This window comes from Pelodiscus sinensis, chromosome 6 (genome assembly GCF_049634645.1).
Source record: "Pelodiscus sinensis isolate JC-2024 chromosome 6, ASM4963464v1, whole genome shotgun sequence".
Lineage (NCBI taxonomy): Eukaryota > Metazoa > Chordata > Testudines > Trionychidae > Pelodiscus > Pelodiscus sinensis.
Window position 1 is genome coordinate 89,848,321 of NC_134716.1, and position 24,695 is coordinate 89,873,015.

Consider the following 24,695-nt stretch of genomic DNA (forward strand, 5'->3'; position numbering starts at 1 on the left):
TGGCATTTCAAAGCGGTAGTGCGGCATGGACCCCAGGGTCAGTGGGGGACTTTGAGTCCCCCACTGACCCCAACTCCAGGAGGGCACTTACACTTTGAAATGCACAAGAGCCCCCACTGAGGACTCTTGTACATTTCAAAGCTGGCATGCCGCGTGCAGCCTGGAGTCAGCGGGACTTCCCATTGGCCCCAGGCTACACATGGAGTTCTGCATTCCTCCTTTGGAATGTACAAGAGTCCCAGCGGGGATTCTTGTGCATTTCAAAGGAGGAATGTGGAAGTCCCTATCTACTAGTCGATGGAAATTTAATCGACTACTTGACTAGTAAATTACTGCACAGTGCAGAGCTGGCGAGTAGGTTTTGCCGCCATTTGTCAAGCCCTGTCAATAATTTTTGACCAGGGGCACTTCAGAAATGTTTGAAGTGGCCCTACGCTGCTCCAGAAGACCGCACCTACTGGTCTGTGGGTGGGGGACTGCGTGAAGTCTTTGCCCATCTCCTCCACAGCACCCCGAGAGAACCGCCAACTGTTCTGAACAACTGGTGGTTCTCTCTAGGCGCCCGTGCCCCTGGTGGTGGGAGAAGACATCACACACTCTCCCCCCGCCCCCTTCCCTAGGTCAATCAGGGCCTGGAGGAATACACAAAGTCTGCCCCCACCCTGCAAGGAAGCACCATGCTTGGAGTCACCAGCCAGCTAAGCATCAGCTGGTGGTTGGCTCTAAATGCCAAGCCCCTTGTGTCACATAAAAAGCCGTATGTAGACCTGCAGGAGTTAAATTTGTATTCCTCTAGGTCAGCCATGAGCCCTGATGGTGAAAATACCAGGTGTTTATCAAACTGCCTTCATCAGCTGCAACTCCCTATGCTTGCTAGCTGAGAGCCGAGCCAATAACATGACCTTGGTTTTCGGAAATGCTGAGAATGTCATTGGGCCAACTCGCACACACTCATCCAACAGCTAAAATATAAGATCACTGGGAGACCCAACCCTCTGGGAGTCTTAGCAGGGACCTAGACCTCGAAGAGTGCCCTGGATCCCCCTAGCTGGAGCCACGTCCACTAAGGCCAGGTGTGAGGCGACCGGAATGGGACTCCCTGCAGACTGAAGGAGCGTAAGCATTTCCAAGTGCCTGTTACTCTTTTATACATTGCCTGTGCTTACTGGTGTATTACTTTGCAGTAGCTGTGTAACCATCTGGCAGTATTAACCCTGTAATAGTAGTTACGTAGTGAGATTAATAAAAGCAACTATCCTAATGGACTCTGTCTTGAAGCAAATCCACAACCCTGTTGAGCCTTACCCCTGTGAGCTGACACCTTGCAGGGTTGGAGGAGACTTCACACTCTTCCCCGAGCCTCAAAGCCCCGATCAGCCTGGGGTGAGGGAAGCATGAACTCTCACTCCCTGCCCTCCCACACACAGCATTTAGAGTTAACCATTAGAGTTGACTAAGTGCCAAACACTCCCCAATCCCTGATTAGTCTGGGGGCAGGGGAGCAGCAGGATCTCCATGGGCCAGATCAACACACCTGGTGGGCCGCATTGAGCCCACAGAGGCCCTTTCGCCCACCCCTGTACAAGGCAGAGGGCAGGAGAAGCCTGGCAGTGGGGGAATGGGCAATTGCCCAGCTGCATACCTTATACCAGGGGTGAGCAATAATTTTTGCTAGGGGGCCACTTCATGAATTTTGGTATGTGATCACAGACCAGGGTTTAAAGAGGGAGAGAGAGAAACACCATATGGGAGACACTGTTTGCGACACACATTGAAGGTGCGTGTAGCACAGAGACAGTAGAGTGTGTGTGGCAATGCGTGTGTGGGGCACAGAGACAGTGTAGCATAGACTGGGTGTGTGTGTATCAGTGATACAGGGTATGTCTACACTACAGCACTAATTCGAACTAACTTAGTTCGAATTAGTTAATTCGAACTAAGCAAATTCGAACTAGTGCATCTAGACTTAAAAATTAGTTTGAATTAGCGTTTTGCTAATTCGAACTAGCATGTCCACACTGAGTGGACCCTGAACTGAGGTTAAGGATGGACAGAAGCAGTGCATGCTAGGCATCAGATTAGGACTTAGAGCGTGGAGCTGCTGCCTCAGGCTAGCCGAGGGCTGTGCTTAAAGGGACCCGACCCCCACCCCGGACAGACAGTTCTCAGGGGTTCCCCGCTTGCAAAGCAGTCCTGGCTTGGAGTGCCCTGAGTGCCCACACTCGACACATCACAGCACTCGGCCATCAGCCTGGCTGCACTAGCCGCAGGCTACCATCCGGAGGGGGGGGTCAATCAAGGGGCTTCAGGAGAGCTTCCACCCCGAGGAGCCCACAGAGCCACCCCAGTCCTCCCCATCGGGGACTCGTACCCCAGTCCTCCCTCACCTCCTTCCACTTACCCATCCCTAGCCCCCCTTCCTGATGTACAAAATAAAGGACACGTGTGTTCAAAAATAGAAACTCTCTTTATTGAACAAAACTCAGGGAAACTGGGAAAAGGAGGTGGAAGAAGGGGAAGAGAGAAGGTGGGAGAGGGGAGGGCAACTAAAATGATCAGTGGTTGGGAATAGGTCCCATATGAAGAAAGCCTAAAGAGACTGGGACTTCTCAGCTTAGAAAAAAGGACACTGAGGGGGGATATGATAGAGGTCTATAAAAGCATGAGTGGTGTGAAGAGGGTGCATAAAGAAAAGTTCTTCATTAGTTCCCATAATAGAAGGACTAGAGGACACCAAATGAAATGAATGGGTAGCAGGCTTCAAACTAATAACAGAAAGTTCTTCTTCACAAAGCAAATAGTCAACCTGTGGAACTCCTTGCTGCAGGAGGCTGTGAAGGCTAGAACTAGAACAGAGTTTAAAGAGAAGTTAGATCAATTCATGGAGGTTGGGTCCATGGAGTGCTATTAGCCGGGGGGTAGAAATGGTGTCCCTGGCCTCTGTTTATGGAAGGCTGGAGATGGATGGCACGAGACAAATGGCTTGGTCATTGTTTTGGTCCATCCCCTCCAGGGTCCCTAGTGTTGGCCACTGTCGGCAGACAGGCTACTGGGCTAGATGGACCTTTGGTCTGACCCAGTACGGACATTCTAAGCTCAGGGCTCAGGGTCGGGGGTCTCAGTGGACCACCTTGATTTTCATGCAAACCTGCTCCCGGGTGGCCAGGCTGGCAGCTATCCTGCCCTAGACGGCCACTTTCCGGTGCCTAGTGCGGAGGTCATGGATGAGGTCCACGATCTCCGCACTAGACCAGGCGGACGCCCGCCTCTTGCGGACCCGGGCAGGCTCCCAGGAGCCGCCAGCCTGGTCCCGGGAAGAGGCGGAGGGCTGGGTGGCAGCGGGTGGCTGCCTCGACATGTGCCAGGTGCAGGGTCTGCTGGCTGGGTGCTGGCAGGGTTGCACCTGGCACGGGCACCGTAGCCACCCCGTGCCCCTTTAAGGGCTCCAGGGCCGGGAGGGGGGCAGACGAGTTTCCTTGGTGGTGCCCAGAGTGGCCACCAGGGAAAGCTGGGGAGGGCTAGCCTCCCACTAGTTCGAATTAAGTGGCTACACAGCCCTTAATTCGAACTAGCTAATTCGAACTAGGCGTTAGTCCTCATAAAATGAGGTTTACCTAGTTCGAATTAAGCGCTCCGCTAGTTCGAATTAAGTTCGAACTAGCAGAGCACTAGTGTAGCACCTATCAAAGTTAATTCGAACTAACATCCGTTAGTTCGAATTAACTTTGTAGTGTAGACATACCCACAGAGTGTGTGTGCTGGCTGCTGCTTTGTAAGATTCTGACAGAAGCCATATGCTGTCTCTAAGACAGGGAAAGCTGTACTGCTCTATTGTCTTTCCCCTCCCGTTCTGCAGAAATGGGGTTTGGGTACACTAACCATACATCCCGGATATTTTGGGAGAGTCCCGAATTTAAATACTTTGTCCTGGTATCCCCATCAAGTAATTAAATGTCCCGGAAAGCACCACCAGACCTGGCTTGAGGGGAAGAAGCAAGCTAGAAATGTCTCCATGCACTGCCATTTCCCTTCTCCCGGCTGAGACAGCCTCACAGGGACGCACCCTAGTGCAACAGCAATGGCCTTGCCCTACCGCTGAGTATGTAGATGGCTCCCTTGCCACTTTGCCAGTGGGCAGACAGGCTGGCTTCCAGCGGTGTGAGGTTTCCGGAGCTGACTGGAAGCTGGAATCGGAAGTATTCCCCAAGTGTGGTGTGAGCCGCCACATGGCAAGCCCCTGCCATCCCTTCACCCACTGCAGTTACCCTACCACTGCGCACCACACAGCCTCTTCCCTCCCCCCATTGAACTGTCTCTGGCACGCGGAGCTTCTGGTCCCACTGCAGACGCCTCCTCTCTCCCCCTGCGCGACTGCCTCCGGCACGTGAAACCCTCAGTCCAGCCGTGCCACAACCGCCACCTCCTCCATCTCCAGGTGGCCGCTTGTTCTTTGTTACAGAGGCCACTGCTGGGGGGCGGGGAGGAATGACGGGTGGGTCTGAGGCAAAACCAGGCATAGCCGCTCCCAGACCTTGGTGCCTTTGGGCACTTTGGGCAGCTTCTTCAGCCCCAGCAGGGGCTGCATAGAGCCCAGCTGGGGCACTGTGGGGGGCGTGCTCGGGCTCAGTAGGTGCACTCCATGTGCTGCCGCTCTTTCTCCCCTCATCCCTCCTCCCCACATCACTGGGGGAAGGGCAGCGCATGGAGCTGCTTGCTCTGCCCATCTCTGTAAGTCGGTCTAGCAGGGTTGGGGCTTTTTTCACCTCCCCATCTCACTTCCCACACCTCCGAGCGGGAAGCCAAAGCTGATGCTGTAGCCTCATGGCTGTGTGGGCTCCCCACTGTGTGTGGGGGGCTGTGAAGGCTCCCCTCCCCCCCCACTGGGGGAACAGCAGCACACTGTCCAGAAGCTTCTCTCACTGCAAGGGGGTACAAAGCCAGGTAAGCATCCCCACTCATGCCCAGATCTCTGCACTTCAATCCCCCTCACTCACTCCTCTCCCCCTGCCAAAACCCTGCAGCCCTCGCTTGCACCAACACCCTCCCTTATTCCTCACTCTCTCTCCTGCCCAGACACCTACCCCCACCCTGCTCCTGCATCCACCATTCTCCTGCACCCTCTCTCCTGGCCATACACTGCACCATCCCTTGCAGTTGGTGGACACATCAATGAGGGGTAGGGGGTTTTGAAGAGGTTTTTTTGCTTCTCACTTATGTGGTCCCCAACTGATTTTCCTGTAGGTCAGTGGCCCCCAACCGAAAAAAGGTTCCCCACCCCTGCCATAAACAAAGAAAACGTTGCAACCTTTTGTGTTGGACATAAATTAATATTTTACTTTATTTAAAATTAAGTTTGATAATCTAACATGAGAAAGTTAAAACGCTTAATCTGTTTAATACTTTAAATTAAACAGTTCTCCCTAACTGCTTCACTAGCAAAATGACTTGGGTGTAATTATGTATTTAGTGGTAAGTTTCCATTAGCACCTGGTAGTCCACAGAAAGGTTTACATTAAGCCAAATAGTTCACGGACCAAAAAGTTTGAAAACCACTGAAATAGAGGCACCCCCGGCCTCTATCCCTGAGAGACCACGCTAGGCTCCCTGCTGCTCCACATTAGCCCACAGAGAGATTGGGTCTGTTACCACCTCAGCGAAATCACTGTGTCATTCTGGTGTGGATGATGGACAGACTCTTTGAGAGTCTTCATCATGCAAGCAGTTGGTAATTTAAACAGCATGTTAAGATGTCACATGAAAACATTCGCACATCCACAGAGAGGTGGGATGTATCGTCTCTCTATAGAGAGCATTGTCATGACTTGTGTGTCTTGTGCATTTCTGAGTTATTCTGACACACAAAGTGAAATCTGTGCTGAGAAAGCACTGTGCTGAGAAAGCACTGCTGTCAGAAGAAATCAATTCAAAATCTCTCTAATTTTATTCAAAGTTCACCTCTGTCAGGCAATGGGTCTTTTACTGATTGGTCCCTTATATTTTTGAAGGGTGACTAAATGTTAACTGGATCTTCTTGGGTAATGTAAACAAACTGCTTTGGGCCTAATCCTAGCATAAAGTTTAAACTGGATCAGGCCCTTTGTAAGCAAGCTGGGAAGTGGTCACATTTGGCAATGATATTAGGTATTTGCAGAGAATCATAGAATACTAGAACTGGAAGGGACCTTGGGAGATAAGATAGGCATTGCCATCACATGAGTGACATATACATATCTCAGTAGCTTTTCATATAAAATAGCTCGGCCCCATTGATCTCCTTGGGAAATGTGTCTTTCAACCAGTGGTGGTAAGGGCTCATACATTGTCTTCTCCACCCTGTAACTGTTATGATTAGTTCAGTACAGGCAGTCCCCGGGTTACATGGATCCGACTTACATCAGATCCCTACTTACAAACGGGGTGAGGCAACCCCGCACTAGCTGCTTCCCCCCAGCAGACCAGGGAGATGCGAAGCTAGCGCCCCCCGCCAGCAGACCAGGGAGACGCGGAGCGGCTTTTCTCAGCAGACACCTCATCTTGAGAATCAAGGACTGAGGGAAGTGAGGTGTGGGAGAATAAAACTGAGCTCTGGAGAAATGTTTGGCTAGAGTTTCCCCTACAATATGTACCAGTTCCGACTTACATACAAATTCAACTTAAGAACAAACCTACAGTCCCTATCTTGTACATAACCCGGGGACTGCCTGTAATGTCATTATGGCATGTAGAAACGGAGGACACTTGATAATTTTGCAGTAACTTCAAAAAATGCAGTTACTATACATCTCATTAGGGATGTAAATTCCCACTAATCAGTTAACCAGTAAATGTTAGGTCACATTGTGGCTGGTGCCAGCTCCCAGGCCCTGTGGAGTAGCCTCTGTTCACAGCAGGCGGGACTCCCCCCAGAGAGAGGCTGCTCTGGACAAGAGCAACACCTGTCTCCAGCAGGCCCTCTGCAGGGCTGGAGCAGCATCCTGCCTGCAGCTGGTAGGGAGCTGCTTCAGCCCCCTCTGATTGCCAGTTAATTGGAACCAGTAAGCATCATCCATTAAGAGGACTAAGGACGTTGTCCCATGAAACTGTGGGATAGTTCTGGATGACTCCCAGGCCCTGAGTCAAATGGGGCTGCATGTACACTGCAAAGTAATAAGACTCGGATCCTGGATCTCAGCTTAAATCAAGTTGGGACCCATGGCCCTGCAGTGTCATGTGATCCGAGGAATGGGTTAATGCAATTGTAGTATAGTTGCATGGAAGGGCAAGGCTCCTATGGGACCCACACCCATCCCTATTGGTAGAGGATGGTGGGAGGAGTTCTTAGAGGGGTCACATGACACCCTTTACTTCTGGTCATGTGTCCAGCTTGACCCCAAAAGTATTAGTCCCAGGGGCAGGACCTCCTGTGGCAGGGCCTAAGGGGTCATGGGCATGGCTAACAGGGTCAGGGGTTGTGGCTAATGTGTCCCCATTTTTGGTTCAGGAAATATGGTTACCATAAGTATGGGAAGGGAAGCGTGTGTGTATTTATGTGTGAACACGGGCATTGAAATCTTACAAGCAGTGCACTGCTTCTTGAGACAGGCACTCCTCTCCCTGACCTCTTCTCTCCAGAGACTGGGTTCAGGGGCAGGAGGAAACCCTGATTTCAGCTCCCTCCTCTCCTCTGCACAGCTAGCAGGAGGTTCCTGGGACAGCTCAGCTGCGGGACCGAGCAAGGTTGAAGGAGGGGAGGGACAGCTGAACACGAGCAGCTAGCTGTAAGTATGCACACTCTGCTAATCAGCTGGGTGGGTTGCAAAGAAATGCTTTTAGGATGGGACATAGCCCCCGGACCTGATTTTGCCCCGCCCCCCCAACAGAAAATATAGGAGAGCTGACTGGGCTGCCAGCCCACACTGCTTCCAACCCCCCACAAGGGACAGGCTGCTTTGCCAGAAAACAGCCAGCCATTTGGAGCTGAGAGATTTGCCTGAGAGACTGGGGCAACGCAAGCCTGTTCCCCCATACAAAGTTGAGTGCCACTTGGAGGGAGCAGCCTGTATTTTCAAGCAGGCTGGGACTGGAGCAAGCAGGAAGTTCAGCCTCCCTTGGAGGTGCTGCAGCCTGCTGGCCAGGAGACACTTAGGTAAACTCTTCCCACCCAGGACCTTCCTCTGGCACCCCAATCCCTCCTCCACCCCAACTCCCACCCCCAGATCACCATCCAAACCCTCTGCACCCCCTGCCCCAGGTGACAACTCCCTCCCAGACCCTATACCCCTCCTCCAGGCCAGAATCCTTTCCTGTACCCACACTCCCTCCCTGATCCTACACCCCCAATCACCTGACCCGGGTCACAACCCTCCTTCACCCAAACACCCTCTCAGACCCCACACTTCCTCCTACACTCCAGTCTCTTACCCAGTGCATCCTTCTACACCCAACCTCCAACCTAGAGCCCGCACCTCCTCCACAGAAAAGCGCAGCTGACCACTTACCAAAATCTTGGGTAACCCCCCCCCCCACACACACACACACACACACACCTCCCCAACAAAAATTATTGCCCACCTCTGAGCTAGCAGCTGCAGGGACATGATGGCTGCTTCCAAGAGCTGCACAGAGGGAACCTGCCTCAGTCCCGCTGTGCCACTGACCAGAAACCATCTGAAATGCAGCCAAGCTGGTGCCTAGGCCTACATTCCCCTTCTGCATCCAACCCCACTGCCTCTAGCTGAAACCCCATCTTGTACCTCAAACCCCTTCATTGCCAGCCTCACTCCAAAGCCCACACCACAACTCCTACCCTAGCCCTGAGTCCACTCCCACACTCCGAAACCCTGGGCCCCAGCCCAGAGCCCCCCTCCTAAACCAGTCATTTCTGATCCTACCCTGGAGCCCACACTTCAAGTTGGAGTCCTCATCCTCTCCCACACCCCAACCACCTCTTCCAGCCCAGTGAAAATGAGTAAAGGTGGGGGAGAGCAAGCAACAGGAGGAAAGGGGTTGGTGGGAGGCGGGCCTCAGGGAGGGGGCTGAACCTCAAGGAGTGAGCAGGGGAGGCTGCTCATTGACCCCGAGGGGGAAGAACCCCTCTCCAAACCTGGGTGGGCTGAGCCATGTCCTGCCCCTTTAACTCCCCAGAAGCCAAAGGGCAGGGAAGGGCAGGTAGGATTAAGGCCTTAGCCACCGGAGGAAGCAGAGGCCTGCCCTGAGCTCCCAAGCCAGGAGGGCTCTGAGGACCTGGCAGAGGCTGAGGACTGGCCCGGACCAGTGGGCCCTTGCTCCAAAGAAAATACCTTCTTTACCCTGCCCCATGTTGCAGACTACCACTACCAAGACCCCGAGCACCAGCAGGCAGCGTGGAGCCAGGTAAGATGCCGAGGGGGAGTGAGGAAGTGGCCCAAGGGAAGCCGATGACCATTAATAAAGATGTTGAACATAACTGGCCCTAGAATCGATCCTTGGGGCACTCCGCTAGAAACCGACCACCAACCTGACATCGAGCCATTAATCACAACCCGTCGGGCACGATAGTCTAGCCAGCTTTCTATCCATCTTACAGTCCACTTTCCCAATCCATGCTTCCTTAACTTGCTGGCAAGAATATTGTGAGAGACCGTATCAAAAGCTTTGCTAAAGTCAAGGTATATCACATCCACTGACTTTCCCATGTCCACAGACACAGTTACCTCATCATAGAAGCTCATCAGATTGGTCAGGCATGACTTGCCCTTAGTGAATCCATGTTGACTATTTCTGATCACTTTCCCCTCTTCCAAGTGCATCAAAATGGATTCCTTGAGGATCCCCGCCATGATTTTTCTGGGGACTGAGGTAAGGCTGACTGGTTTGTAGTTTCCTGGATTCCCTTTCTTCCCTTTTTTAAAGATGGGCACTACATTTGCCTTTTTTTCAATCATCCGGGATCTCTCCCGATCTCCATGAGTTTTCAAAAGATAATGGCCAAAGGCTCTGCAATGACATTTGCCAACTCCCTCGGTATCCTCGGATGCATTACATCTCGACCCATGGATTTGTGTATGTGTAGCTTTTCTAAATAGTTCCTAACTTGTTCTTTCTCCACCAAAGGCTGCCCACCTCCTTCCCATACTGCGTTGCCTAGGGCATTAGTCCGGAAGCTGACCTTGTTTGTGAAGACAGAGTCAAAGAAAGCATTGAGTACTTTAGCTTTCCCCACATCATCTGTCACTAGGTTACCTCCTTCATCCAGTTAGGGCCCCATGCCCTCCCTGGTCATCTTATTATTGCTAACATGTCTGTAGAAACCTTTCTTATTATCCTTCACATCCCTTGCTAGCTGCAATTCCAACTGCGCTTTCACTTTCCTGATAGCTCCCCTGCATTCTTGAGCAATATTTATACTCCTCTCTAGTCATCTGTCCAAGTTTCCACTTCTTATAAGCTTCCTTTTTGTGTTTAAACTCACCAAGGATTTCCCCAGTAAGCCAATCTGGTCACCTACTATATTTGTTGTTTTTTTTTTTTACTGTGCATCGGGATGGTTTCTTCCTGTGCCTTTAATAAGGCTTCTTTAAAATACTGCCAGCTCTCCTGGACTCCTTTCCCCTTCTTGTTAGCATCCCAGGGAATCTTGCCCATCAGTTCTCTGAGGGAGTCAAAGTCTACTTTTCTGAAGTCCAGGGTGTGTATTTTGCTATTCTCCTTTCTCCCTTTTATCAGGATCTTGAAATCTACCATCTCATGATCACTGCTTCCCAGGTTGCCACCCACCTCTACTTCCCCTACTAGTTCCTCCCTGTTTGTGAGCAGCAGGTCAAGCTGTGCATGGCCCCTGGTCGGATCCTTCAGCACTTGTACCAAGAAGTTATCCCCAACATTCTCCAAAAACTTCCTGTATTGTCTGTGTACTGCTGTATCGGTCTCCCAACACATGTCAAGGTGACTGAAGTCCCCAGTCCCCCATGAGAACCAAGCCCTGTGATGTGGAAGCTTCTCTCATTTGTCCACAGAAAGCCTCGTCTACCTCATCCGCCTGATCCAGTGGTCTGTAGAAGATACCAACTATAACATCACCCCCACAACATCGCCCCTGTTGCTTCCACCTCTAAACTTAACCCATCAACTCTCAACAGGCTTTTCTCCCTCTATACACTGGAGCTCCGGGCAATCATACTGCTCTCTTAAATACAGTGCAACTCATCCTCCTCTTCTCCCCGCCTGTTCTTCCTGATGAGGAACCGAAAAAAAAACTAAGCAAGAAATAATACATTTTGTTGAACCTAAAACATTTAAAAATGACACTATTTACAACTTCTTTCATTTGCTGAGAGGATACTAATTTAGATCTAGTCCCCACATAAAAGGTTTGATATCTCTCTTATCCAGAGCCCTGTCCTGCAAGATGCTAATTTCATTCAAACTAGACAGGTAAAAACCACCCAGAATAGTTAGCATGTTAAATGATTTGTTTAATCAGTTAATCATCCGCTGTGGGCAGCTAGTCCTGCACTTGGAAATAGTGGCTGCTCCAGCCTTGCTATGCTATGACTGCAGGGGCTTCTCTGGTTGACCTGTTAGCCAGTAAACATGCAGGTAAGGCATATGCTTACCAGTTAAACTTTTACATCCCTAATTCAAACTTGTCTTTTCCTAAAACTGAAGGAATTCAGAAGATACTCCACCCCATACTAGATGTGGCCTATAATGGTGATTAACATTCTCCACAATTGTACGTATTATAGAAATTCAGATCCAAGTGTGATCAAGGTACAAAACTTTACTACAATATTACATCTTCTGCTATGCCAGTTATGTTGCCTGTTCAAGCTCACAGCAGAGTCCAGTACCCCTCAGAATAAACAGCAAAACCCATCTGGAAAGTGTCAGTCTTAGTCAGCAACACTCAACCTTGGTATATGTTCTACATGCCATAAAAAGCAGTAGAGGAAAAGACCTATAGGAACATCACTACAAAGTCTGATATTCAATACAGAAATCTGATACGAAGAAAAAAACTAAAAGTATGACATTGTGATGATGATGTATTTCTACTATCAGCAGTTCTTGTCACCTCTCTAATGCCACATTTCCATTAACTTCCTGAAATGCAATAATTAGTATTCTTAAGAGAAAATGCTCTACACAGCACTCATGAAAAATAAAGATGGCAGCTACAGAGCTAATGCCATGAACCTTATAAAAGGTTTAGAATACCTGATCATAAAGAATGGTTTTAAAAAATTGAGCATGTTCAGTTTTGAGAAAAGACAATGAAGGAGTTTTGGAGCTGAGGGGGGAGGGGGTTAGAGGAGGCAGGGATCTGATAATAGTCTTCAAATACCTTAAAAGCAGTTATAAAATGATTTGTTGTTCTCCATGTCCATTAAAGATAGGACCTGTACTCAGCTTAATCTGCAGATTTAGGTTAGATATTAGGAAAAGCTTTCTAACTACAGTAGAGTCCCTATCATCCGACCTAAACGGGACCGACACATGGTCGGATTACCGAATATGTCAGATGATACAGACTCTACTGTAGCGAGCAAGGGAACAGCTGATGCCGCTTCTGCCGGGACGCTTCCAGGCAAAAGAGGCAGCAGCTGCTCCAAGAGAGCAAGGGAACAGCTGATGCCGCCCCTGTGGGGGATGTCCCGGGCAGGAGCAGCATCAGCTGTTCCGTTGCTCTCTAGGAGAAGCTGCTGCCGCTCCTGCCAGGGCCGCTTCGTCCCCAGCAGGAGCGGCAGCAGTTGCTCCTAGAGAGCGACGGGGCAGCAAGCGGGGCTGTTCTCTCGGCCCGCGCTGTATCTGACCCTGCAGCTTCCGGGGACAAAGTCACCGGGAGCTGAAGGGTCGGATAAAGTGGAGTGTCGGATTACTGGGTGTCAGTTAATCCAGACTCCACTGTATATGGATAATTAAGCTCTAGAATAGGCTCATAAGGGAGACTGTGGAATCCCTATAACTGTAAGTTAAGAACAGGCTAGATAAACATACACAAGAGATAAATAAGTAGCACTTGATTCCAAACAGCACAGGGCTAAATTAGATGACCGTTGAAGTATTACAAATCTATGATTCTATGTCTAAATGCCACAATACATATTTGCCTGTATACTCAGAAAATAACTGATCAGTTCAAAAATTACATCTGAGGATCCATGGATATGGAACCCAGCTGTGCTGGCTGCTATGTCCATATGACCACCCAACAGCTCTGGTGAAGAGGAAATATCAGTCTATAAGACTGATGAGTTCCAATACAACTGGCAGTCCTGTCAGTGCCTACTCTTTTTCTGAACAGCCCAGAAACAGTGTTCGAGGCCTAAGAGGCAAGGACGAGGAACTACAGCTTGCTGCTGCAACAGACCCATCTGTGTGCTTCTGATACCTTGCCTGGTCCTAGTTCCCAGCCTCAACCTTGCTCCATATACCTTTCCTCATTCCTGGGCCTAGTCCCATTAGCCATGCCTCTGGAGGTAAAACTCGGGGTGAGATGGTCACATGACCAGAAGTAAAAGGTGTCATATGACCCCTCTCTAAGGACTTTTCTCACCATTCTCCTACCAACAGGGATTAGTTTGGCCCCCACCAAACTCCCCTCATGCAACTCTCCTGCAATTGCATTAACCCGACGTATGTGACATTAACTCAAAGCCGGGGGGGGGGGGGGGGGGACGACAGAGAGGTCCCTCTAAGAGTTTCCTCCCATGAGCAGAATGAATTTTGTGTTGTGCACCAGTATTGAGATCATGGGGCTTGTTTGGATGTGCCACTGTGGCACCCAAGTTATTAATAAATATCTCAAAAAACCTCTACCTTTTCCCTCTGCTGTCATGTCTCCTCCCCTTGCTCCATCAGCTCCCCTGGTGCCTGCTGCCCCCCAACCCCTCACTCTCCTCTGCTGTCCTGACTTCTGCCCTTCTGACTGCCCTCAGCCTTCCTGAGACCTGCCCCCCTCCACCAGCCCTTCTCTCCTCCCTGTGCCCACTCCTCCAGTAGCTCAACTCTGATCATGTGAGCTACCCTCCTCATCCCCTCTCCTAACACCTCCCTCTACACACCTACCCTGCCTCTCTCCTCTGGTGGTGGTCCCTCCCCTGCAGGTGTCTGCCCTTCTGCTTCACCCCCAGAATCCCCTGGCACCTGCAACTTTCCTTAGCCCTGCATCCTCCTGGTGCCTCCCCCTTCTCTCACTGCCCCTACCCCCATTGCCCTCTTTTCCTCTGATGCCTACTCCCTCACCACCCTCCCCTCAGCCCAAACCCCTTCCTCTCCCACCCCTTTCCCTTATTTTTCTCCCTTCCCCTCCCCCCACCTTCTGCCTTCCAGTTTGCGGGGCTGGAGTCTATGATCGGGCCCCAGAAGTCTGAATCCTGCACTAGTCTCTGATTTACCCCTCACACCACTGCCAACCCCACATCCCCTCTGTGGGAGTCTTCGTGCCGACTGTCTCATGGGACTTGTCCGGAAATGTCCTGGGCTCCCCCATTTTCCTCTCTTGGCAGAGGGTTTCTATGGGAGTGTCCGCCACTGAAAACAGCCTGGGGAGGTGGAGGTGGGGGAGAAACGGGCATGCTAGGAAGGTTCCTAGGGGTCTGGGTGGGCCAGAGGGCTGGAGAAAGGCAATGCTATGCTCTGCAGCCAGCGCCCAGTAGGGCTCTGTGGTCACTGACTCACAGCAAGGGGGGGGAACAAGACCAGGCTGCTTGTCCGAGCAACCCCCCCGGAGCCAGGAGATTCCACATCTCTGTTCTAAGGGGCTGAGTTCGGAAAAGAGGAATCCCTCCCCCCCCACTCCCCACCGGCCAGTGCCTGCCCCACTTCTGATGCAGACTGAGTGAGACTGGACCCCAGCTCCTGGACCCACCGCAGCCCAGCGTGCCCCCCTCCCCCAACACCTCTGGAGTGGGGAGGAACGATGGGGAGAAAGGGCCATGCAGAGCCAGAACTCCGGCAGCCGCTCCCAGGAGCAGCTTGCCGGGTTTCCCCCTCCTCCTCCGGCAGCCTTCAGCTGATGGCCCACAAGGAAATTCCCGGTATCCCACTGGGCCAGTCCGCCCCTGCACTCTACCTCAGCTGACTGACTGGGCTCTGACCCAGTGTGGCTCACTGACCCAGATTCCCAACTGATTCTATGGCATGATAATAGAATAAACTTCTACAAGGTTTAGTCCAGATTGTCATCAAGCCCCCTTCAATTCAGAACATAGCTTTGATCCAAGTCTTGTAGCCAAGATCCTGGCATTACAAGTTATATTAAAAATGACACATTATGTGCTTACAACACTAAGGGTAGGTCTAGACTACATGCTTCTTTCAAAAGAAGCTTTTTCGAAAGAATCTTTCAAAAAAGCTTATTTCAAAAGGTATCATCTAGACAGCCACAAGTTTTTTGAAAAAGCGATCCACTTTTTCGAAAGAGACTACCCAGGCAATCTGGATGCTCTCTTTCGAAAAAACCCTGTTTGTGGTCAAGAACGCCTTTTTTTGAAAGAGCTCTTTCGGAAAAAGGCGTTCTTCCTCATAAAATGAGGTTTACCACTGTCAAAAAATTTGATTTAATTTTGAAAGAACGCAGCAGCAGTTGAGACGCAGGTGAAGTTAAAAAAAAAAAAAGAGGCCACGTTTTTGAAAAAAGCCTCTAGTCTAGACATAGCCTAAGAGACCTAAGGCTCAAGATTTTCTAGCTTCCAAAAAACTTGACAAAAATCCCACTGTGACAGGATAGGAAATTAGGTGCACATGAAGCACAGAAAAGTGTTAGCAGAGCAAATATTTTTCATTTATACACTACATGTTGTTCCAATGTCTACTCAGTACATTTTCCTCAGTACATTTCCTAGTGGTCCAGCTACTCAAAATTTCAAAAGTCTACCTTTGATGAAGTGACAGATTTCTGCTGAGCAAATCCAGTCACAGATAAAGCATTACAAGTCTGCAAGGGTGTGCTAATGTAATGTCAACAGATGGAATCAAACCTGGGGCCTCTGAAGTTTAGTTCATGAGCCCCTACAGAGCTTGAGCTAAAAGCCAACTGCTTTTCAGCTACCGCTGTAGAGCAGATTAATTCTCTCTCTCTGTAAACTATTTAAGTGTCACTACATAAGACAAAATACAGGACTATGTAGCACTTTAAAGACTAACAAGATGGTTTATTAGATGATGAGCTTTCGTGGGCCAGACCCACTTCCTCAGATCAAATAGTGGAAGAAACTATCCTTTGGTATATATGGTTGTGACTATTTTCTTCCACTATTTGATCTGAGGAAGTGGGTCTGGCCCACGAAAGCTCATCATCTAATAAACCATCTTGTTAGTCTTTAAAGTGCTACAAAGTCCTGTATTTTGTTTCAGCTACACCAGACTAACACGGCTACATTTCTATCACTATACTACATAGGACAGCACACCATGTCCGGCAGGTATGTAATCAAGTAAGGATATCAAGCGCCTTTCTAGTTCAATACTATAAAAAACAAAGTCATGGTCACCTTCTCTTTGACTGCAAAATCATCCACTAGCAAGTATATTCTAATACATGTTTAGCGTGACAATCTGACTTAGGCCTATACAACACAAGAAAATTCAAGCTTTTTTGTTGTTGTTGGGGGTAGAGGGGAAAACAACCTTTACACTGTTTTGCTTAAAGGAAGTCTGAGTCCACTCAGTTGCCAAAAAGTGACTTTTTACAAAGCTAAAACAGTAAAGTTCCAGGAACCGAAGAAAAACAATAGCGACTGATTGTGCACGAAGCATGCAAAAGCCTTAGGGGGGAATACAATCAGTTGCATCTATTAACTGGCACCCAAATTTAAGAGGAGATGTTTTCAGCACTTTTAGTTAATCTACTACTAATTCCATGTATTTGTATTATAAGGACACCTCTACCTGAAGTTGTTGATACAACGTATTATAGAACTGCCAGCAAAAGATTGTCTGAAAAATCTAAAAGTCAGCTGGATCTCCCCACACCTCTGAGTGAATCGTGTTATTGGAATATTGCTCTGAACATTTCCAGTGAGTTGTCATGGAGTTGAGCAACTTAAAGATCCAAGTAAACAGGCAAGAAGGTGTGTCTTTTCATGTCCTGAAGCTAGCTGAAGAAGATCAAGACTTTATAGGCCATGTCAGACTGCCTAGCCAGGAGCCCAAGAAAACCCACTGACACAAGATATCAACCAGATGACATCATCTGATCCCTGAATTGCAATGCTAGCCCTGAAGATAAGACCATGCAAGCTGAAGAGACTGAAGTAGCACTTTTTTTTTACTTTAGTGAAAACATCCATAGTATTTTTATTTTTTTCACTCAAACTATTAAAAGTGTGAATGTGTGTGTGAATATCAAAGAAATAGCATGTGTATATTTAGCTTTTAAGTACATCCTATTTCAAAGCACTTTGTGATATTCTGGGCCTTAAGAATGTTGTGGAAATTATTGTATGCAATGTAGATGCAGTCTTGCAGATTATAGGATATTAGAGACAAGTTGGGACAGTAAAAGAAATTACCTCATACACTTTGACCATGAAGTACCACCCTGTATCACAGTGAATAAATTAGATGGGGAAGAGCCAGTGATTAAAGTCACCTGGTTACGTGCAGCTTTTGAAGGGACTCAGCACTGCTTACAAGGGAAGGAAGTAGATGGTATCTCCTTAAGTTTCCAATGACACCTGTTAATCAAGCCTTCTGCTGATTTCATGAATTTAATTTTGATTGTGTTAATTTAACAGTTATTGAACCCATTCCAAGTTGTCATCAACTGGCTGCTTTATTAACTCAATTTCAGTTGTAACTCCAATTCACTAATTGTATAGCTATTTTTAGATAGATAAAAAATGCGTACAGGTTGAACCTTTAAAAACTGGGACTCTGTGGTCTGACAACATCCACGGTATGGCAGGACCACAGATTTCTGGGCAAGAGAGCCACTATGGCTGGTAGTAGAGTACAGGACAGCTTGAGGCAAGGAGCCCTGCCAGGATGGTGGCACCAGGGCTGAGAGTCCAGTCAAGCAGGGATGTCAGCCCCAGTGGGTCCAGGTATCCGGCCAATGGCAGAAGTGGCAACAGTCCCAGATGGGCTGGGAATCTGGGACGGGTAGCAGCCCAAGCCAGTCAGGAGTCTGGCGCTGGGGTACCAGCATTTGGGCCGGGGCAGTAGCCATGCCAGGGAAGCAGTGTCAGGGCCAGGAGACTGGATGGAGACAACAACCTAGCTGGGGATTACAGCTCCAGTAGGACAATGGCCAGGAGCCCTGAGTGGGGCAGGTGGCAGCAGCTAGTGTGGGGGGCCAGTGGCTGGGGACAGAAGCTGGGGCCGGGAGTGGAGCTGGGCAGAGTAGGAGGGGAGGAATTGACCTCCCCAGGTCCGGAAAATTTCCTCATTCGGGACCAGTCAGGTCCTGAGGGTGCCAGTCCGGGGGCGCGGGGGAGGGGGGGGTCCAACTGTACTAGTTCTACTGAAAAGTTTAAGTGACAAAGTTTGTTTTTACTAATTTCACAACAAACAAAAATAACCCGTATAACTCATGTTTATTTCAAAAACAAAATGGGTCACAAAATTCCCACTGAGTTTGCTACCTATTAGGGTAGCATCTTGTCACAGACGTGCCATGGCAGGCACAGAGAAGAAACCATTTAGGAACTCCTTAGCTCCAACCCTAAATTAATGCCTTTATCCTTCACAAAAAATAATATACGATAGCAGGCTCCAAAATGCGCCCTACACACGAGTATATGATGTTTCTGAAAGTGAACTGAACAAGATTTAATTACACATAAGTGTATTCTGGATGGAGACACTGAATCGCTGAGTAATTAAATTGGCAATGACAAGGTATGTTACTCATAAGGTCCTTGCTCCATCAAGACGGCAGAGACAGAGGCAATCAGACTCAGGACATTCAGATCGCTTTCAGAACCTTTGATGTCTGCATGCAAAACCCAACTGGAATATATGTGAAGGCAGAAAGAGGTAAAGAGCATTTTTCTCCTGATTAGAGTAGGACATTTCAACGAAAAGTGAGATGTAAGGCATTAGAAGAAACCAAAAAGTAGTGATAACAAAACTGGAAGGGCTAAGAATAAAAGTAAAATATATGTGGGATTTGCAGAATGGAAGGAGCACTTGTTCGATTAGCAGTGGTAGAGATAGCTGGGTGAGGCCCCTAAAGAGAAATGGACCAGAACTGTCCAGGGGTGAGGGGAAAAAATGGCTTGGGGAAACCCAATATATGTAACTATGACAACATTTTGCTTATATGTTGTTTATATGTTACTGATAGTCTAGGCTCTTTAACTGCAAAATCCATATTTTATTTATCCCAATCAGCATAAGGCCTTTGTTGCAGTAGGTGCTGTACATATATTCAACTATTACCAAAATATAAAATATGGAATAAATATAAAGCCTCAATAACTATGCATTAGCTTAACTATTAATGCACCTTTTCTATTTGATGAGTGTAATGCCTAATGTATGAATGTAACTTCTCATTGTGCCTTGACAGTTAGGGATGTGTGTTGGCCCACTCCCTGATACTTCAATTATATTCTGTCTCAAGAAAACAATTCAACTTTACCAAAATGTTAAAAATGTTAAATACAGATGGTTCAATTAGAATAATCTGTGACAAAATTAATCATTGCCTGCTTCTCAGTGGGTGCAAGAATTACAGATAAAATTGAGATCCCAATTCACGAAGGCATTTAAGCACACATCTAGATTGCTTTGCTGAATCTTGACCTATATTAGGGTAGCATCTTGTCACAGAAGTGCCATGGCAAGCACAGGAATGAAAATATCACATCACTGTTGCCAGACACATGCACAACAGAAGGATGATCTGCATCATGAACCTGAATACAAACTTCACTGCATTTTATCTGTTGCACAGTAATTTCTCTATATGTTCTAATTACCTTATCCTTAAGGCAACTTGTATGCTAGCCCAGGCTTATTTTAGGCCACATCTACACTAACAGAGTGGCACGCAGCTGTAAGGTGTAGCTTGGTCACTATAAGATTGCTTGTGTGGTCCTTTATGATGACAGGAGAGAGCTCTCCTGTTGACATAGTACAGTGTTTCTCAAAGTGGTCCACGGATCCACTCTGAGAAACTTACTAACTGGCTGCTGTGGTTTGTTTATTTACTAGCTCTGCAGCCACAGAGCCTTGCAGCTCCCATTGGTTCCGGTTCGCTGTTTACAGCCAAGGGGAGCCTTGGGAAGCAGCGTGGGCCAGGCAGCTTCCGGCAGCATCCCTTGGCTGAAAACGGCGAACTGGAGCCAATGGGAGCTGCAAGGCTCCATGGCTGCGGACCAGTAAATACTCAAAACACAGAAGCCAATTAACAGGTTTCTCAGAGTGGATCTGCGGACCACTTTGAGAAACATAAATATAGTAAAACCATATAAAGAAGAGGTGGTAGTTACACTGGCAGGAGAGTATCTTCTGCTGACACACTGCTGTGGATGAAGGTACTTGTGCCAGAGAAATTTATGTTGTTTGGGGGAAAGAAGAAGGGATTCCCCACACATCTAATCAACAGAAGTTTTCCCAACAAACGCTGTAGTGTAGACATGGCTTAAGTGCCTGCATGTAAAAACACATGTGAGTTACATTTATGGAGAAAAGGAATTCATATACATTTTTCAAATTTGTAGAAGAACACTTGGTAAAGTTCCTGAAATTCACAAAATTTCAGTCATTGTTGGATTCACCCATTCCTATCTGAACTTACCCTGAGTTAGCAAAATCAATAAGATTGCCTCCCAGAATGTATGAGATGTTAATGATCCACCATTCAAACACTATCCTGGTAATAGTTTACTAGAGCACTTCAAGAGTCCCTCTCACACTCTCTCCCGTAACTGAATTTCATGCACTATTTGAAAGCTCTGAAATATCTTCTCACTTACCAATTTGTTTCATTTTCATTGTACATAGGACAAATCAGTATATATAAAGATTGTTCATGAATGTTGGACTACTGTCTTATTTTAAGAAAAAAGTATATTTTAGGTGTTTGTGTAGGGATAACATATTAATGTATTAAAAATGATTTCCCCAAGTGAAAGTGACTCCCCATAATTTGTTCCCCACAACTTAAAGTGTTTAGATTTATTATTATTATTATTATTATTTGTGTGTTAAGATTGTTAAATGTTTAGATTTATTATTATTGCCCCTCTAGAATATAATTTGTTAGGAATGTAATATTAGGTCATATAACTTAAAACTGTTAAAAATATAATACTATGTAGCCAGACACAGCTCCCCTCTGTGTCCCAATAAGGCTCAAACTTATTGTTACACGATTGACACCTATTCTCTTCAAAGCATTGTGAAGCAATTAACCCTAATCCCAAAGTGAAACATTGTAACTTTAACATTAACTAACTCAGCACTCAGAGAATGTTTTAAGAAATACCACCCAGAAACTTTTGTAACTACAACTCTTATCTATGTAAAGTTATTATTATACAAAATACTGTATGTGAAACATTAATTAGGGAATGTATGTAAGAGAGAGAGTGCTTGGATGATGAATGAATGGTTTTGAGAGGTGCCAGCCTGAGAATGCAGCAACAAAGGGCTGAAGAAGGCGTCAGGTGCCAGTGCAACCAAAAGGTGTCAAGTGGAGAAAACCAAGTACTGGAGGTCCACCCTATGAGATCACTGACGAGCACCTGGCAGCCACCCTGAAGACATCAGCATGATGCAGCAATTTCCATAGACTGACATAGGAAGAAATTCCTATAAGAACTGGACTAAAAGACTATGGAGTTAGAGTCCAAGGTTCTGCTGCCAGCCTACCAGGAGCTTCAGATGCGCATCTGATCAGGACTTCGCTCCCCACTACCATCACTTGTGTACAGAGTACCTGGCCAGTATTCTGTCACAAGCAACTTCCAGGCTGGTAACTATAACAAATACACAGAACTTGAATGAATGGATGAATGATTGAATGAGTGTTTTTTTATATATAAAGTGTATAAGGGTTAAGTAGTGATAGGAATAAGTAATTAAACAACGTTGTTTGCTTCTATCTTTTCTTTATTCTTTATTATTATCTTTACAATAAATGTGGCTTTTTGCCTTATCCCCCTCATAAGATCCTGCTTGCTTTTATTGGTACAACATTTGGGGCTTATGCTTATGTAAAGATATCTGAGCATAAATGTACATACGAGTAAATCAAATTTTGGCCATACAAGACTTAGGAGAAAATTAAAATAAAATTTTACATCAATCACCAATTTAAATTAGAAAATAGGAAATCTTGATTTAAATAATTAACTATAATAATATTTTTGGTTATACTAGGTTCAGTCTCACGGGCTGATATAACCATTAAAGCATGTTTACTATTTACAACTAAATGTAGCCAAGTGCCAGGAATAAGTTTTGAGGTTACAAGAGGGAGACAATAGAACTTACCCTGTTGCATTAACAGCAGCTAGGGAAAACAGGAGAATATCTCCCCTTTTCTTTACAGACCAATTTGAAAAACTTGGGGTGGCTTCAAATTTATCAAACATTCTGGAGGGAACTCTAGTATCCCTTATCTCATCAACCAGGATGAATAGGTTGACACAAACTCCTCCTCTAATTTTTAATCAAACTTCCCAGAAAAAGTCTATCTGAGGAGAAAATGTGGCTTGTAAATTTTTAGAAAGACTGGTGGGGATTTTCTGATTATAGATGGAAGAGATGATATTGTGGTCAGTGATTCAAAATTAGGTTTTATGATAGGAAGCTGACTTCAATCTTAACTATGAAGTACCTACTATTGCTCCCATAGCATTTAAAACGACAAAAAAAATTATTTCATAGTCTGAGACACCAAATTATACAGCTGCCTGAAATACTTTATACTCCTCAGTAACAAATATTCTTCGAGCACATCTTAGTACGCTTATGTAAAGGTTGCGTTATTTTGAATGGATGACTCTCTTCAGCTGGTGACTGACCAGTTGCCCTTTCTCTGTGAGCTAAGAAATTTGCTAGCACTAACTAAAATAAAGAAAACTTTTTGATTCATTTAAATATAATATAACAATGATAACTACTATACTGGAAACAGTTACTCCTTTCAGCAGTTCAGGCAAGCCAGAAAATGTCTCCTTTAATACATCATTCTTCTCATAATTGAAGTATTTAAGGATGGTCTTATTTAGCTAGCAATATTAATTCACTTGGACCAAAAACAGAGTAGTAACAAACAAGATACTATATTTCAATAAAAATGTAGTGTTCATTAAAACGTAATAATAAAATAGCTTAAATATAAAGCTGGTTACAATAGGCAATGAGGGGAATACCAATATTTCCACAACCATTTTTTTTTTTAAAAGAAGAGTGCTTTTGTAATTCTGTGGACTCATAGTTGGATGAATAGACACGTTGTCCAATAAAACAATAAATTTGATACAACTAGATTATGGAATTGTGCAGAAATTAAATGTACAGCTATCTTAAATGTATAGAATACTCTTTTACACCTTTGAATACCAAGATTCAGATTAAATTACGTGTCTGGAACCTGCAGTGGGGATTCAAAATTGTTTGGAAATTGTGCTCCTTAATAGAAACTGTAGACAATAGCTGGAATATGCTACTAAACAATATTAGGAGGTCTCACGATTTAAAACAGCTCTTTTCCTATACCACCTCTAAATTAAAAATAAAAATTATTTTCTTCATTCTCTGGAAAGGCAACAACAACTTTGCTCAGGCTTGGAATGTTTTTATTAATAGTTTTCAAACAGAAGCATTAATCCAGGCTGAGAAAACTTCACTGTGATTGTGGTAAATCCAACTTCCTGCCCTATTTAATTATTTTAATAGCTATGCACTGTACCAGAATGCTAATTAAGGCCAAGTATGTTAATCTGCAATAGGACTCCTATCATTAAAGTGAATTAATGAGGTAGTATTGCACTGTACTCTGCAGCAACCTTATGGCAGGTCTATACTGGTAGGAAAAAAAATCAATGCAAGATACACAACTCCAGCAACGAGAACTGAGTAGCTGGAGTCAATGTACCTTGCATCGATTTTCTGGGGTGACCCACAGTGGAAGACTGACAGAAGAAACTCTCCTGTTGACTTCCCTTACTCCTCCCAACTGTTTAAATATAAAGTTGGTCACAACAGACAATGAGAGGAAACCAATATTCAAATAAAAAAGGAGAGTTTCTTTTTCTTTCTCTCCTGTTTTCACTAGCTGCAGTTAATGCAGACTGCAGAGAGTTCCGGAGTTGAAGGGGAAGCCCTCAGCATTCAATTTAGCAAATGCCAGAAGATCAATCTTCGGAGCACCGATATTCCCAGAAGCCAAGACAAGCCATTAGTTGCTGATCTGGCACATCACTTTTTCTTATAAACAAGAAAGTCTGCTAACAATATGAAATGTTTACATTTGCACTTGTTAGAATGAAATTACCAATTTGAAAAAAAAGACCTTTTAAAATATTTTTTAAATAATAAAATCCAATCGAGAATATTCCAATTTTTGACTTGAATTTTACATTAATAATTAGGTGTATACATTTTCTAAGAGTATTAAGCAAAATAAACCATTTATATTTGGATACATCAAATGGAATCCACTGCTGAATGAATATACAGTAAACCAATAATGATAATTACAAGCTCCTGGTTATTCTCAGCTGTTACCAGCCACAGGATTTGGATCTCAGTATTTTATACTTCAAAGTTCA

General features: G+C 46.1%; 1 protein-coding gene across 6 annotated transcripts in view; it reads right to left on the bottom strand.

Annotated features, from left to right (window-relative positions):
• Window positions 1–24,695, bottom strand: part of ERBIN (erbb2 interacting protein) — a 250,724-nt gene that overhangs the window by 115,824 nt on the left and 110,205 nt on the right. The gene's annotated exons all lie outside the window — the stretch shown is intronic.